Genomic DNA, 15,654 nt, shown 5'->3' on the forward strand with positions numbered 1-15,654 from the left:
GCATGGCCGCAAGACTGCAAAGGTTTCATCCATCCATCCATCCATCCATCCATCCATCCATCCTTCCTTCCTTCCATCCATCCTTCCATCCATCCTTCCATCCATCCTTCCATCCATCCTTCCATCCTTCCTTCCTTCCTTCCTTCCTTCCTTCCTTCCTTCCTTCCTTCCTTCCTTCCTTCCTTCCTTCCTTCCTTCCTTCCTTCCTTCCTTCCTTCCTTCCTTCCTTCCTTCCTTCCTTCCTTCCTTCCTTCCTTCCTTCCTTCCTTCCTTCCTTCCTTCCTTCCTTCCTTCCTTCCTTCCTTTCTTTCTCAGAGTTTCATGGTGTCCTGAATCCAGTCAAGATAACGACTCACATTTGTATAAACACCAGGTATGTCTTTGCGGCCACAGCCTATTCCCCAGCTGATGATTCCAATCACATCCATACGATCGTCCTTCACACAGACCAGAGGCCCTCCAGAGTCGCCCTACAGAGAAGCAGCAGATTAGTAACAATCTCTTTATTTGGTTTGGCATTGCTTTTCCCACCTCCACTGGCTTTAAGGGTTCACTAGTGTTTACAGAAATACCCCATGCAGTATGCTCACAAATCAAGAGCTCTTAGTACTTTTACCTAAGTCACTTTCATGTTCCAGACTGCCTCAATGCTCATCTTATGGGGAGAGATACAGAAAAATATAACACCAAGGTGTCTAACTTTGTATGGAGCTCATTTATGAAATGCAGGTAAAATGCTGAAAAGAACAAAGAGAGGAAGGCCCTTATTCAAGCTATAAAGATCCAAGGGGTTTTAGACTGTTGTGTGTAACAGTAAGGCAAAATTCTTAAATAGCTGTTTAAACAGAAAGGATGTGGATTGAACGCGTGCCTTCCTTTTTCCTCATGTCATAGCTGTTTGTTCTCTACCATCTTTCAGCCTTTATCCTTCTTTGCACTACTTTTCAGTAGAGAGGCACCCCCTTCCTTCTACAGAACCTCCTGCTGAGTTTTGCATGCTCACATAACAGAAAATACTAGGAAATGATGGGGTGGGTTTTCCTGTTCAGTTTTGTGATATTTCCTGTATTTGGGATTTTCGGTCTGTGTTGCTCTGGTTTGACTGCTTAAGTGTTCCCTGCCTTCCCCTCCATGAGGGGTGGGGGAAGAGAAATTAAAGAGGAGCCACCAGTTCTATTCTGTTCATCAAAAGCCTACTAGGACTGCCATGTAGTCAAAAAACTTCTTTAAACAATTTTCTGAAGCTTTTTGTTTAATTAGCTCAAAGTACAGAGGAAAGAAAAGAGACAAGGAAAAGAAAAAAGAAGAACAGAATAGGGTTTACCTTGCAGGCATCATCAAGTTTCCTTGTGTCTCCTGCACATAACATACTGCCCGTTACTGTCCGGTTGTCTAGATACTGTGCTGTGCACCGACTGGCTGGGAACAATCTGACATGGCCTTCCTTCAGGTGCTCTGAATAGAACGGAGAAACTGGAAGAAAAATGACAACATATATACATACATATGTCTCTGTATGTGCATATATATGTTTTCTAAAAGTTGCAGTTCAGTTTCCATAGTTTAGGGGAGAGTGAACTGAAGTAGCTCTGTGGCTAAACTAAAATCTCCTTGCAAAAGGGTTTTTTTTATATCTTGGGTGTTCCACTTCAATAATCAGAACCGCTTAAATCTCGTTGAGAAAGAATATTGTTTCTTCAGCAAGCTAGAGAGGTTTTATGCAGGCTCCAAATTAAAGACTGCTGGGTTTCTTGGGTGGATAAGTCATCTTCACAGAGTTACATCAATCAAAATGAAGTAACAGGAAATGTCTATGAAAATGCCTTAACCGTATGAAACAGGATCCTAACTTTTTAACATTAGACTTGTACTAACAAAAGTTAGATGCTTTGTCATACATAATACTGAGTAACTGCTACACTACGTTGGAATGGAAGAGATTTGCATGGTTGATTTGGATGTGGGTTTTATTCTCCTGTACAGCTACAATTTCACAAAACTGGAAGCTGGCAGGATTGTTGCTATTCAGTAGAGTTTTGAATTACAGTTGCAGCATCTTTTCCCTTTCAGAATTTATCCTGCACTCCCTGTAAGCAATGCTGAGGACAAGCTTTAAAAGCACCTCTAAAAACAATGCCACAATTACATGCTACGTCTTGAGGTCTGTTCCAAAACCCCTATGGGTCCAAACTGTGATTAGGTCTTGTATGATGGATGCTTCACAGTTTTTCTCTTACTAAGTTTACTAGTTAATGAATTTAAAGAAAACGGAAAAAGGAGAAAGTAAAATAAGAACTGGGGGGTTTTTTGTTTGCTTTAAATACAGGTCCACCTGTGTACACTTTCACACACCTTTTATTTCTGTTTGTTACAGCTCACTTTAAAAGCAATTTAACCAGCCTTTTAATGTATATCTGAGATTGTTATTTCTTTAGCCTTTTTTTTTGCTACTCTCTGCATCTCTTAGAATAATGCGTCAATCTGCAACTGTATGGTATATCAAGCCTTGAGAGAAATGAATTTCTGTCCAAATTACAGTATCTAAATGTATTGAGTACAGCAGATGTGGCAGCCCTGACTGAAAATCTTATGTCTTTCCTACCTTACTCATTGTGCCTTTCTTTTTTAGTTTTGTACTGTGGAGAGTATCGGGGAAGACTCTACTAGCCCATAGGGCTGACAGAACTCAGATGAATAACTTACAGTAAAACTTGGTTTTGAGTAATTCCTACATACATTTTGTAGTGCTCATATAAGCCATTATGATACATTACACATTCAGTGATGCTAAAGGCTTGAATTCTTTGAGGGCAGAGGACTCAAGGTCTGGATGTATAGACATGTATCTTCTACTTACATTCTTCATTTTTGCCATAACCAGAGATCTCACATTCAGTCCAGTCAGGCAGCTGCAGCTCTGGCATGGGGAGGCAGGCAGCACGTACAGTGCCTGTTTCAACAGCACAGTCTTCTGCATCTGACTTCAACTGCAACAGAGCTGAACAAGGAAAAATATCCCCACTTCATTAACCACAAATTTGAGCCAATCATGACCTTCCAGTCACAAAGTCAGAAAAGTTTCTTACCAATATCATTGTTGAAATTTTCTGAGTCAAATCTCTGATGCACAGTGTAGTTCTTTACTTGAAACTTCTGTTCATTTTCCTCAGGAGTTGCTCGGGAAGTCCTACCCAGTACAATCTTCAGCTGATTTGTACTAAAGCTGAAGAACAAGAGAGTCTGTATTCCTGTGTTAACTAGAGCGCACCTTTCCCTTGAAGATGTGCTGTTGGAAAGTCTGCTCTTTTTTTTTTCTTTTTTTCTTTTTTTAATTTTTTTTTTTTTTTTTTTTTTTTTTTTTTTTTTTTAGCTCTATTACTACTTCGTTACCCAGGCAGTTTGACTTCAAAGTGACCTATTTGCGTTCTTTTTTGCTCTATATGCTTACAGCCATCAGGGCAAAGTTCCTCTGCCAGCCCCTTGCTGTTCTCAAGTTTCAGATGGTTCTGCATGTGTATTGACAACTGTGTTCTGAAGGTAACTGTTACTTTCCTGTGGTACCTTAATGCCATCCTGCTAGTTTGCCCAATTAAATGCCTCTCTGTAATGCTCAGCACAATTAACTATAATCTTTAGTGCAGACTTACTGGGATAAAGAGGGGTTTTTCCAAGTCTTATACCCTTCCAGTAAAGCTATACTGGATGCTTCTATTTTCCAGACCTTTTACCCCCAGTCCTCAACTTACCCTTCCTCAAAACAGTGAGCTGCTGACAAAGCCCAGCAGGAACTGATCAGAATTCCTCCACAGAGGAAATGCTCTCCAGGCACTCGGTGATACTTCACAAAGATGGCAGCTCGCCATGGGTGAGCTGCAATGTCTGCGTAGGAACCACCTTTAATCCTGTACCGGCGTACTCTGCGCTGCCGTAATCCACAGGTGGCTGTGGATGACAAACCCAGAAACAGGCTTTTTGTTTGGGCACTCTTGGTTTGAGTTAAGGTTAAGAGCCTGTTAGTTACCAGTCCATGTTGAGGCAGCTGGCCACCAACTGTTTAGTATTTGACTCATCGTTGTTTCCTAGGAAACTTGTATTCTGATTTGAGAAATACAGTAAGGAAACCCTGCCTTTTCCTGTCCTCCATTTCTGTAATCTTCCCTTCTGGCAGAGCAAGAGGCATTTCCATGAGAGTGGAGCTACAGAATCTCTTTTTGCTCCAAACAACTTTTTTTGTTTGTTTGTTTAACTCCAGCCCTTTTTTTGCTGGAAGATGCTTGAGTGTAACACAGCTTTTGTTCTCCAGATCTTATTTTAATACAGATGACATGCAGGACTGTAATGCTTCAAAGAAAGAGTAGAACCAGGAGTGCTGGTATCCTTACAGCAAGTAGGCCCATTGCAGTACTCCCATGGGAGCTGATTTCCTTTCAGGACATGGCACCAGGGCTTGCTGTCATTATGAGGATTCCTGCAGCATAGGAAAGAGAAGAGCTATTTGTATGATCAGATCTGCAGAGAGTTTGCAGACACCTCAAGGTGTCAGACTGTGACCCGAGTGCATTCTTTTTGATAGGGGGGCCTTAAGGGGGCACTCCCTAAGTGCAAATGAAATTTGCACTTGCAGAGCCTGATCTTAGGGAAGTATAAATAGGCCAGGTGGAATAAAATTACTATTGGAAGTGAGTTTCATTGCCACCAGTAATGTGCTTTATTAATCTGTGTATAAGATTAGAGCCTTGCCTTAACAGTACTGCAAGACAGTTTGGTGGGTTGGTTTTTTTTTTTTTGTTATTCTATCATCAACTACATACCTACAGAAATTGTGACTACCAAGGCCCAGCTGGTAAGCATTTCTTCTCCAAGCAGTATATAGCTTGTTGACAAGGATTCGAGAATTCCACTTCAAACAGGTAGCTCCAGAACTGGTAACACTGTGGCTGCCGCGGTAATCTGTGCCTCTTCCAGATCTGCAGTTGATGTTCCTAATTTCAGTAAGAAAGCTGCACATTAACCGATTGATGCAAAACCGTCGGTTGTTCCTAGGTGTGATTTCTGTCAAGGCATCTATATATTACCTCTATGTATCTCATTCTCTCAGTGTCTTAAATACTAAAAGCCTAAATATGATATAACATGAGAGTTTCAACTTTTTAGGCTACAAAAATAGCCCAAGTTCACAGAGAACCCTTATATATGCAGCAAATAATGGAAATTCCAATGTCCATTTCCTGTCCCCTGCATATACCTTTAGAACAGGAGGGCACACTGCAGTGTTCCCAGGTGTACCTTCCCCCTTTGTAGATATAGCACCAAGGTCTGGAATCCTCATCTGGGTTTCTGAAAGAGTTACAATATTATGCATCATTTTAAGGCTATTGCCAGTAGTGTCATGTAGGCCATCTAATTTGCTTAGTCCTGCTCTGCAGTGAAGATGTGGACTGAACCATCAGAAGTTGCTAGAATTCCTATTTTAATTATAAAACTGTGGAGTACACTGGGGTGAAGATGAGATGGCCAGTAGCTAGCAGGAGTGGACAGCATGTTTGTGCAGTTTAGGTCATGTACAGGAAACACTATACTCTTACAGTTTTGATCAGGATTTGAAGCTGTAGAAAGCTGAATCAGAAGTGGAGTTTAGGGAGGACTGAGAAGGGGCAAGAGAAAGACTCTGGGGTGAGACACACTTGCATTTTGTAGTCTGCCACAGACATCAGTCTAGGAAGACCTGAAGTGCAGACATGTCTACAGACATGGCAATTACTGCTCATGGGCTGCACAGTATCTGCACCTGTGCAGAGTGTTCCCTGCTTGGTATCAGACTACAGCAAGCAGCCATTCTTTTGCTCCAGGCTGTTAGAATGGGCTAATTCCTGTGGCTCTGACCCTGTGTGCCATCAGCCCCTCACCTGCAGTAGTTGTGATTGCCCAATCCCAGTTCAGTAGCATCCTCTCTTTGGCCACTGTACAACCAGTCCACCAGGCCATTGCTATTCCAATTTAAACATTCAGTTCCACTCTCTGCCATGCACCAGATACCCCTATATGTTACTCCAGTGTCTTTGTAGCATTTAACTTCAGTATCTGAAAAAAAGGTAAGATCTGAAAATCTAAGGACAGCATACCAATTCTTTTCCCTGACAGTTTCCCCAGTCTCTGTTCTGTTTAAACTTGGCTCTCAAATGTCTTGTCTAGTAAGTCAGTGAAAATGCCCTGTCAGGCAGTCTGCAAGTGTATATGAAGGTCTTCAGTTACAAAATTTTAGAGTTTTATTAAGAGACACCTAGAACAACCAAGATGTGCTTAAAAGTTCTTTGTAGCATTAGCTTTAGAATAAAAAAAGGCAACTTACTAGAGAGCCTAGCCTACAGCAGGAGCTTCTGGGTATCTCATCCTTGTGTACTGCACAGCTAACCCCAATAGCATTGTTCACAGCAGTTGATGTAGTATACTCACCTATTTCACACTGCTTCCCCGAGAAACCTTGGTGGCACTGGCAGATGAAGAGCTGTGGGGAATAATATGCCTGTGAACACTGGCCCCCATTGTAGCCTTTATTTCTGGTGTAGGCTGTGGAATAAGCAAAAGCCAGGAAATACTGTTAGATTTCACAGAAGCAAGAAGCTGGAAATGTATATACACCTTTCATTTTCCTGTCAGTCTCTTTTAGCCTGTTCTGTTTTTCCCTACCCACCTGTTATTGTCATGTGCTTACAGCCTTTTTGTGTAGCGCTTCAATTTTTTCTCTGTTTCATTCTCTCCACATATTCTATCAGACTTTCTCAGCTCCATGCCCACTCCCACTTAGTCCCGCCCATGACAGTGTATACTGGTATTTTCTTTTCTATCCTCTTCTATTCCCAGACAAATTTTCTGTGCAGTAACTCTCGCCCTGACAGTGGATGATTAGATGGACAAGCTCTCACCATTTCCTTTTTCTTTGCCATACTTACCTCTGACAGGCACAGTGTGGCAGTGACTCCGACCACTGTCACACCTACAGTATTCGATTCTGCTCCCTGAAAGCCTCAGCCAGGTCCCCCTGTATTGGTAAATTTCTGCAGATGAATTATCTGTGCAAATGGCTGTAATCGGAGAAAGGAAATCCTCTTTCAGTTCAGGGAAAAGACCTGGCTGAGCAAAAGGACTCCCTTCTATTTCCAGGAGAAAAGCATCTGTGATGGGAGCATCTGTCTAATGGGTTGCCCTTTTTCCTTCTCAGACCACAACTGTCCCATCTCTCTCGCTGCTGTGCTGCCAAATGTACTATTCCACTATTGACTCATCTCTCTTTCTTTCAAGAAGAGCAGAGGGAGGGGAAAACTTTGGTGTGGATGGTATTAACGCTCTGGTATTTTGCCTTCTGAATCTCTCATCCACATAACCATGACAAAAAGCTCTCAGGCTCTGTTTCTTCAGCATGATTTTCTTTCCCCTCCCATGTTCATAATGCTCCAGCTAACATGGTTTTAGTTAGCCTGGCTTACCTCTAGATCTGCCTCCTTGTTTGAAACGCATGTGTAAGCCCTGCAAGCAAAGAAGGTTAATTCTGTGAGTGACTGCTCTCTTAATAAAGATAAGAGAACAAGTACCTTCAAAGAGTCAGTCCTTTTCTTAAGGGCATGTAAATCAGGAAGATCTGAGGAATTGTCTGCCCTCTTGTCAGACAGTACAGTGAAAAGTGCCTCCAGTACCTCAGTATGGGTTCCTAAGAATTGTAAATCATTTTGTTCCACAGATTACCAGGTGATTGCTTGTCATCTGAGTGAGGTGAATTTGGGATATGCTGTACTCACATTGTGTGTGAAGTCATTATGTGTTCTTGGGGCATTGCAAATGCTAACTAAAGCTTGCCAACTTTCTGCTATTTGAAGGAGGTTCAAGCAAATAATTTCCAAGGTAGGTACAGTCAACAAGCAGTTACTTTTGCTCACTGACATGCAGTTTCCCCATAAGACTTTGTAGCTTGATTATCTTTAAGAGATATGTCTCTTGAAGCCAGTTAAATGAAATATTTTGGATAAAGTTTAATGGAGGAAACCAATTTAGAAAGCTTCTTTGATTAGGCCACAAGAGAAAGAAGATAAGAAGGAGGAAGGGTGGGATAGCAATTTTTTGAGAAAGGGAGTAAACGTTCTGGAATTGTGTAGCATTTACTCAAGCTGTGTGTGGTGTGAGGCTTAAAGTGAGGGGACAAGGGAACCACTGACGTGCAGTTTTAAGTGAGAATAGCGATGAAGATGATGACCATAGAAAATGGAAGGCTGGTTACAATGGAGTTCTTATTAACAGTGAAAGGTGACAGTGAACAGATACACCAAGAATACTCAGAGAAGACTTGTTTACTTGCAAGTCTTGAAATGAAAACGTGCCAGGATAACTCATAACGCATCCACAATGATAGACTACTTTGTAACATTTTTCTTCCTCTGATTTGTAGTGAGCTAAGCAGATTCTCATTCTGTCTGATGCAGACAGCTGCAGCCAATGGCAAAGAAATGCTGCTGAAAATACAGGAAGATGGCAAGAGAATTATTTGATGCATTAGCCTCTTACCTGGCACTGGGCAGTCATGATTGCTCCTACCAGCACAAGGAGACATGGGAGCTTGCCTTCCATTCTGAGTGTTTTTCACATCAGCTCTAAATATCAAATTATCTGTAGAGACAAAAAATAGGATGTTGAACAAAGGAAGTTTACAGTGTAAATGGAGTTCAAGGTGTAACTTTAAATGAAAGTTTTAAATTATGAAAATTCTTTTTATACATTTTTTCAACCCATCACTTCTCAGCTGTCTGGTCTAACTGTCCTGGTCTTCCTAGGGAAACTGTCAGGCTGGATCCAGATGTGCTTTTACTTGATAAACTTAGAAACTTGATAAGCTAAAGCACACTCATTTACATCTGGAGGAAACTGAGAGAATGCTTCCTGGGGAATAATACAGAAGGAAATTCCAAGTACTTTTCCCCTAAATTGTAGGATGCCAACAGTAGTACCATGTGCACTATTAGAGAGATGGGCTTATCTGATGATGCAGTGTAATGGTGATTTAAATGCGTTAATTGAGATCCTGATTACTGACACCTACTTAAGAGATCTCTTGCAGAGGGTCTGCTGAAGGGTCAGTTTGTGTTAACAGTGGTTTAAAAGGATCTGCATTTCTTGTAGACTGCTACTTTGGGTGAGAGTGAAGATTCTCTCTTGTGTAGAGAATGTGTAGGCAAAATGACTTTGCTTGATTATAGGTTGTTGGGGGTTAGGTTTGTTCCTTCTTTCTCTAAAGAATTTTTTCCCCACAAGTTACCAAGGAGACCAAGTGTTGGATACTTGAGAGTACTTAACCGAAACAAAGAGGTAGACAAAGGTAGAAGGGGGAGATAACGCAGGTAAAAAACAACGCTTGAGGCAGCTGCGTGCTTTTCTTTTTCCGGCGTTCAGAGAGACGCATGGCTGCCGCTCCTAAAGGATCTCAGCCGCCGCAAAGCACGCCGAGCGGAGAACGGCTGTTGCTGGCTGGAGGAGTTTCACTGTGGCCAAAGGGATCCAGTCCTGAGAAATCTACTATCACCGGTTCGGCCTGAATCCGGAGTTTTCCCGGCCACCCGCGGGGAGCTAGTCCAGGCCCTGCCTCTCCTTCGGTTTTCTTTGGCGCTGCTCGTCTTGCTACAGCGTGACCCTGCACCCTCTGCGCTGCCGAGACATCCTGCCCCTGCCTGCCGGGACACCCTGCCATCCCAGCTACCAGCCCGGGACTTTTCCACTGTTTCAGCTTGGTGCTCTGAGGATCCTGCAGGGACACCAAAACCAAACTGCCCTGGGTTTTGTGAAACAAAGCCCTCAAGGTTCTTGGTACTGTTGTCGTTTGTCATTAATGCTGTAGTTGTTTGGTTGGGGGGGGGAGGAGTTTTTTTGTGTTTGTTTGCTTTGTATTACATACTAGTAAAGAACTGCTATTCCTATTTCCCAAATCTTTGCCTAAGAGCCTCTGATTGTAATTTTACCTGGCAGATACCTGTCTTCCTAAACCAAGACAGATTTTGGTGCCCAACGTGGGGCTTGAGGGCACTGAGAAAAGAAAAAGGAAGAGAAATAGCAGTTCTTAACTAACCTAGTACTTTTTATTGTGTGCGTTGGATATAAAAACCTCATTAGGCTGCATCATGTGGTCTAACTTAGCCTGGTTTGGGTGGCATGTGGTTGTGGCTGTATTCCTTCCATTTGCAGGCCCTTATCTAAGCATAGGCGCTATAACTAAGGCTACTGTGACGGTCATCCAGTTTATTTTATGGCTTAATAAGGTGAAGAACTCATGGATTTTTAATTTCCTCTGGAAGGCAGGCACATGGATTCAAGGCTATCGTACACTAACTGTGTGTTTTTGGAGTTACTTTAACAATGGTACCTACCGTGAGGAAATGACACCGGGGGAGGTTTTTTTTTCCCAACATTTTACCCATCTCTTTGGGTCTGCCCCACCAGTTTTTGAAGGGTTTAAATCCTCTCTGAATGCTAATGATATCATACAATGGCTGGTGCTGCTAATAGGCTTATTCTATTTAGCATTCAGAGATAAGGGAAGATTGATCTGGATAACCACCCTGATACCTACCCCACAGAATAGGGATGATACCCCAGAGCCTGACTCTGCCCCACAGCCTGCCTCAGAAAAGACCCACCCGGATTGGGTTGAGGTTCTGGTAAAAGAGATGGGCCAGATGCTGAAGGAGTACATTTCCCCAGCTCATAAAAAACCCTCCCCCTGCCCCGAGAAGGCAGAGACTGATGGTGCAGCAGTGGAACCCACAGACGTTACAACTGTCCAGGTTCCAGCTGAACCACAAGGGCAGCCACAGCCAGCAGCAGTCGCCCCTGTGGAAACAAGGAAGTGTAAAGTGAAATCGTCAGATCCTGGTATTAAGGATAAGAAAGGAGGGTCCTCACAGTCCACAGAAGAGCCACAGGTTGAGATCATCACTGAGTCCCTGACATATGAAAGTCTACGTAATCTGCAAAAAGATATTGCACGACGAGGACGTGAGGCTTATACAGCCTGGCTACTTCGAGTCTGGGACCTTATGGGTACAGGTGTGCAACTGGATAGTGCTGAAGCAAGGAATTTGGGACCCTTGACCCAGGACTCAGGTATAAATCAGGTATTTGTAAGAGAGCAAAGGCCCCTTCCCCTTTGGGAACGACTTCTAATGAGTGGGAGAGAGAGATTTGTCCACAGAGACAGAATGCAAGAGCACAACAACAATAGAATGCGATGGAAGACCCTTGAGGAAGGAATCCAACAGTTGAGAGAAGTGGCAGTATTGGACGTACTTTTTGGGAGGACCGGACAGCATGATAATGACCCCGACAAGGTTAAATGCACAGGGCACATGTTGTGGAATCTGGCAACTCATGGACCATCCCAATACGCCACATTCATCGCAACAATTAATGCCGAGGATAACCGAGAGACAGTGGGTTCTGTTGCCAACAAGCTCAGAAATTATGAAAGTATGATCAGTGGCCCAATGCAGGCTCATGTCTCTGCGGTGGTGAAGGAACTCAAAGAGGAGATGAGGGAAATGAGAGAGGAGATGAGAAGGAACAGTTCCCATGTAGCACCGGTGCGAGTCACAGGCCCCAGAATCAGAGCCCAACATCCCCCAGCGAGAGAGAGAGGGTACACCCCTCGAGCTGACCTGTGGTTTTATCTGCGGAACCATGGGGAGGACATGGGAGCGTGGCATGGGAAACCCACTTCTGTCCTGGCAGCACGGGTACGTGAGCTCAAGGAGAGAAATGCTAACAGAGGGAGTTCCACTAGAATGAAGGTAGCCTCAGCCTCCTATGAGCAAGCTGCCAGGTATTACAGAGGTGGGAATGCTGTGTCAGATTCCCTCGAAGGAACCTCTACCATGTATGTCCAAGAAAGGAATAATAACCAGTGCTAGAGGGGCCCTGCCTCTAGCCAGGAAAAGGCACGGGAAAATCGGGTTTTTTGGACTGTGTGGATTCGATGGCCTGGCACACCAGAGCCACAAAAATATGAAGCTTTGGTAGATACTGGGTCGCAGTGTACTCTAATGCCATCGGGACATGTGGGGGCAGAACCGATTTCCATTGCCGGGGTGACGGGGGGATCACAGGAATTGACTCTGGTTGAAGCCAAGGTGAGCCTGACCGGGAAGGAGTGGCAGAAACTTCCGATTGTGACCGGCCCAGAGGCTCCATGTATTCTGGGCATAGACTTCCTCAAGAATGGATATTATAAATACCCTAAAGGACTCAGATGGGCTTTTGGAATAGCTGCTGTGGAGACAGAGAACACTAAGCAGCTGAACACCTTGCCGGGACTATCAGAGAACCCATCTGCAGTGGGACTCCTGAAGGTAGAAGAACAACAAGTACCTGTTGCCACCTCGACAGTGCACCGTCGGCAGTATCGGACAAATCGGGACGCCGTGATCCCCATCCACAAGATGATCCGTGAGCTGGAGAGCCAAGGGGTGGTCAGCAAAACCCACTCACCCTTCAACAGCCCCATCTGGCCTGTGCGCAAGTCTGATGGAGAATGGAGACTGACTGTGGACTATCGTGCATTGAATGAAGTGACTCCACTGCTGAGCGCTGCTGTGCCGAACATGCTGGAACTTCAGTACGAGCTGGAGTCCAAGGCAGCGAGGTGGTATGCCACTATTGACATTGCCAATGCATTTTTCTCCATTCCTCTGGCTGCAGAATGCAGGCCTCAGTTTGCTTTCACCTGGAGGGGCGTGCAGTACACCTGGAACCGGCTGCCCCAGGGGTGGAAACACAGCCCCACCATCTGCCATGGGCTGATCCAGGCTGCACTGGAGAAGGGTGAGGCTCCAGAACATCTACAGTACATCGATGACATCATTGTGTGGGGAAAGACTGCAGCTGAAGTGTTCGAGAAAGGAGAGAGGATCATCCAGATTTTGCTGAAAGCCGGGTTTGCCATCAAGAAGAGCAAAGTCAAGGGACCTGCCAGAGAGATCCAGTTCCTGGGAGTAAAGTGGCAAGATGGACGGCGGCAGATCCCCACTGAGGTCATTGATAAGATCACAGCAATGTCTCCACCGACCAGCAAAAAGGAAACACAAGCTTTCCTAGGAGCCATAGGTTTTTGGAGGATGCACATTCCTGAGTACAGTCAGATCGTGAGCCCTCTCTACCTGGTTACCCGCAAGAAGAACAATTTCCACTGGGGCCCTGAACAGCAACAAGCCTTTGCCCAGATCAAGCAGGAGATTGCTCATGCAGTAGCCCTTGGCCCAGTCAGGACGGGACCAGATGTGAAGAATGTGCTTTATTCTGCAGCCGGGAACAACGGTTTGTCCTGGAGCCTTTGGCAGAAGGTGCCAGGGGAGACCCGAGGCCGACCACTGGGATTCTGGAGTCGAAGTTACAGAGGATCTGAAGCCAACTACACTCCCACAGAGAAGGAGATCTTGGCCGCCTATGAAGGAGTTCAAGCCGCCTCAGAAGTGATTGGCACAGAAGCACAACTCCTCTTGGCACCCCGACTACCAGTGCTGGGGTGGATGTTTAAAGGAAAGGCTCCCTCCACGCACCATGCCACCGATGCCACATGGAGCAAATGGACTGCCCTCATCACACAGCGTGCCCGTATTGGAAACCCAAATCGCCCTGGGATTTTGGAGTTAATTACAAACTGGCCGGAAGGAGAAATCTTCTGTCTCACGGACGAAGAGGAGCAGGAACAAGTGACACGGGCTGAAGAAGCTCCTCCATACAACCAACTGCCAGCAGAAGAAACACACTACGCTCTTTTCACTGACGGTTCCTGTCGCATTGTGGGAATGAACCGTAAGTGGAAAGCAGCCGTATGGAGCCCCACATGACAGGTTGCAGAAGCCACTGAAGGAGAAGGGGGATCAAGTCAGCTTGCTGAACTCAAAGCTGTTCAATTAGCCCTTGACATTGCTGAAAGAGAGAAGTGGCCAAAGCTCTACCTCTACACTGATTCGTGGATGGTAGCCAATGCTCTGTGGGGCTGGCTGGAAAGGTGGAAAAAGGCCAACTGGCAGCGTAGAGGAAAACCAATCTGGGCTGCTGATGAATGGAAGGACGTTGCCACTCGTGTAGAGAAGCTGCCTGTGAAAGTCCGCCATGTAGATGCCCATGTTCCCAAGAGTCGGGCTAATGAGGAACACCAAAACAACAAGCAGGTAGATCAGGCTGCCAAGATAGAAGTGTCAAAGATAGATTTAGATTGGCAACACAAGGGAGAGTTGTTCCTAGCCCGATGGGCCCACGATGCCTCGGGTCATCAGGGCAGAGATGCCACCTATAAGTGGGCCCGAGACCGAGGGGTGGATTTAACCATGGACAGTATTTCTCAGGTTATCCATGACTGTGAGACATGTGCTGCAATCAAGCAAGCCAAGCGGGTGAAGCCCTTATGGTATGGTGGGCGGTGGTCCAAATATAAATATGGGGAAGCCTGGCAGATTGACTACATCACCCTTCCCCAAACCCGCCAGGGCAAGCGTTATGTGCTAACCATAGTGGAAGCCACCACTGGATGGTTGGAGACCTACCCTGTGCCTCATGCTACTGCCCGGAACACCATCCTGGGCCTGGAAAAACAACTCCTGTGGAGACATGGCACCCCTGAGAGAATCGAGTCGGACAATGGGACTCATTTCAAGAATAGTCTTATAAGCACCTGGGCTAGAGAACATGGCATTGAGTGGGTGTACCATATTCCTTATCATGCACCAGCGGCCGGGAAAGTTGAACGGTGCAATGGCCTGCTTAAAACTACCTTGAAGGCACTGGGTGGGGGAACCTTCAAGAATTGGGATATTAATTTAGCAAAGGCCACCTGGTTGGTGAACACTCGAGGTTCCACCAACCGAGCAGGTCCTGCCCAATCTGAGCCCTTGCAAAAGACAGACGGAGATAAGGTTCCAGTGGTACACATGAGAGGTATGCTGGGAAAAACTGTTTGGATTAATCCTGCCTCCAGCAAAGACAATCCCATCCGTGGGGTTGTCTTCGCTCAGGGACCAGGTTGCACCTGGTGGGTGATGCAAAAGGATGGAGAGACCCGATGCATACCTCAAGGGGACCTTGTTTTGGGGTGAACTACCCATGACAATGTGGCTGTATCCATATTTGCATATATATATGTATTTTTAACAGTTAAAACTCAATGTAATATGTTGGTATGGGAAAAAAATTCGGGGTGGATAATGTTGGGGGTTAGGTTTGTTCCTTCTTTCTCTAAAGAATTTTTTCCCCACAAGTTACCAAGGAGACCAAGTGTTGGATACTTGAGAGTACTTAACCGAAACAAAGAGGTGGACAAAGGTAGAAGGGGGAGATAACGCAGGTAAAAGACAAAGCTTGAGGCAGCTGCATGCTTTTCTTTTTCCGGCGTTCGGGGAGACGCGTGTCTGCTGCTCCTCGAGGAGCTCAGCCGCCGCAAAGCACGCCGAGCGGAGAACGGCTGTTGCTGGCTGGAGGAGTTTCACTGTGGCCAAAGGGATCCAGTCCTGGGAAATCTACTATCACCGGTTCGACCTGAATCCTGAGTTTTTCTCTGCCACTCGCAGAAGCTGGGCCACTTTCTGCCTCGCCTTCGGCTCCTTCGGCGCTGCTCGTCTTGCTACA

General features: G+C 45.3%; 1 pseudogene; it reads right to left on the reverse strand.

Annotated features, from left to right (window-relative positions):
- Positions 1–249: 249 nt before the first annotated feature.
- Positions 250–15,654, reverse strand: part of LOC136300694 (tissue-type plasminogen activator-like) — an 89,902-nt pseudogene continuing 74,497 nt past the window's right edge.

The sequence above is a fragment of the Chamaea fasciata genome, unplaced genomic scaffold (genome assembly GCF_029207755.1).
Source record: "Chamaea fasciata isolate MVZ Bird 193981 ecotype frontalis unplaced genomic scaffold, bChaFas1.0.hap1 SCAF_23, whole genome shotgun sequence".
Lineage (NCBI taxonomy): Eukaryota > Metazoa > Chordata > Aves > Passeriformes > Sylviidae > Chamaea > Chamaea fasciata.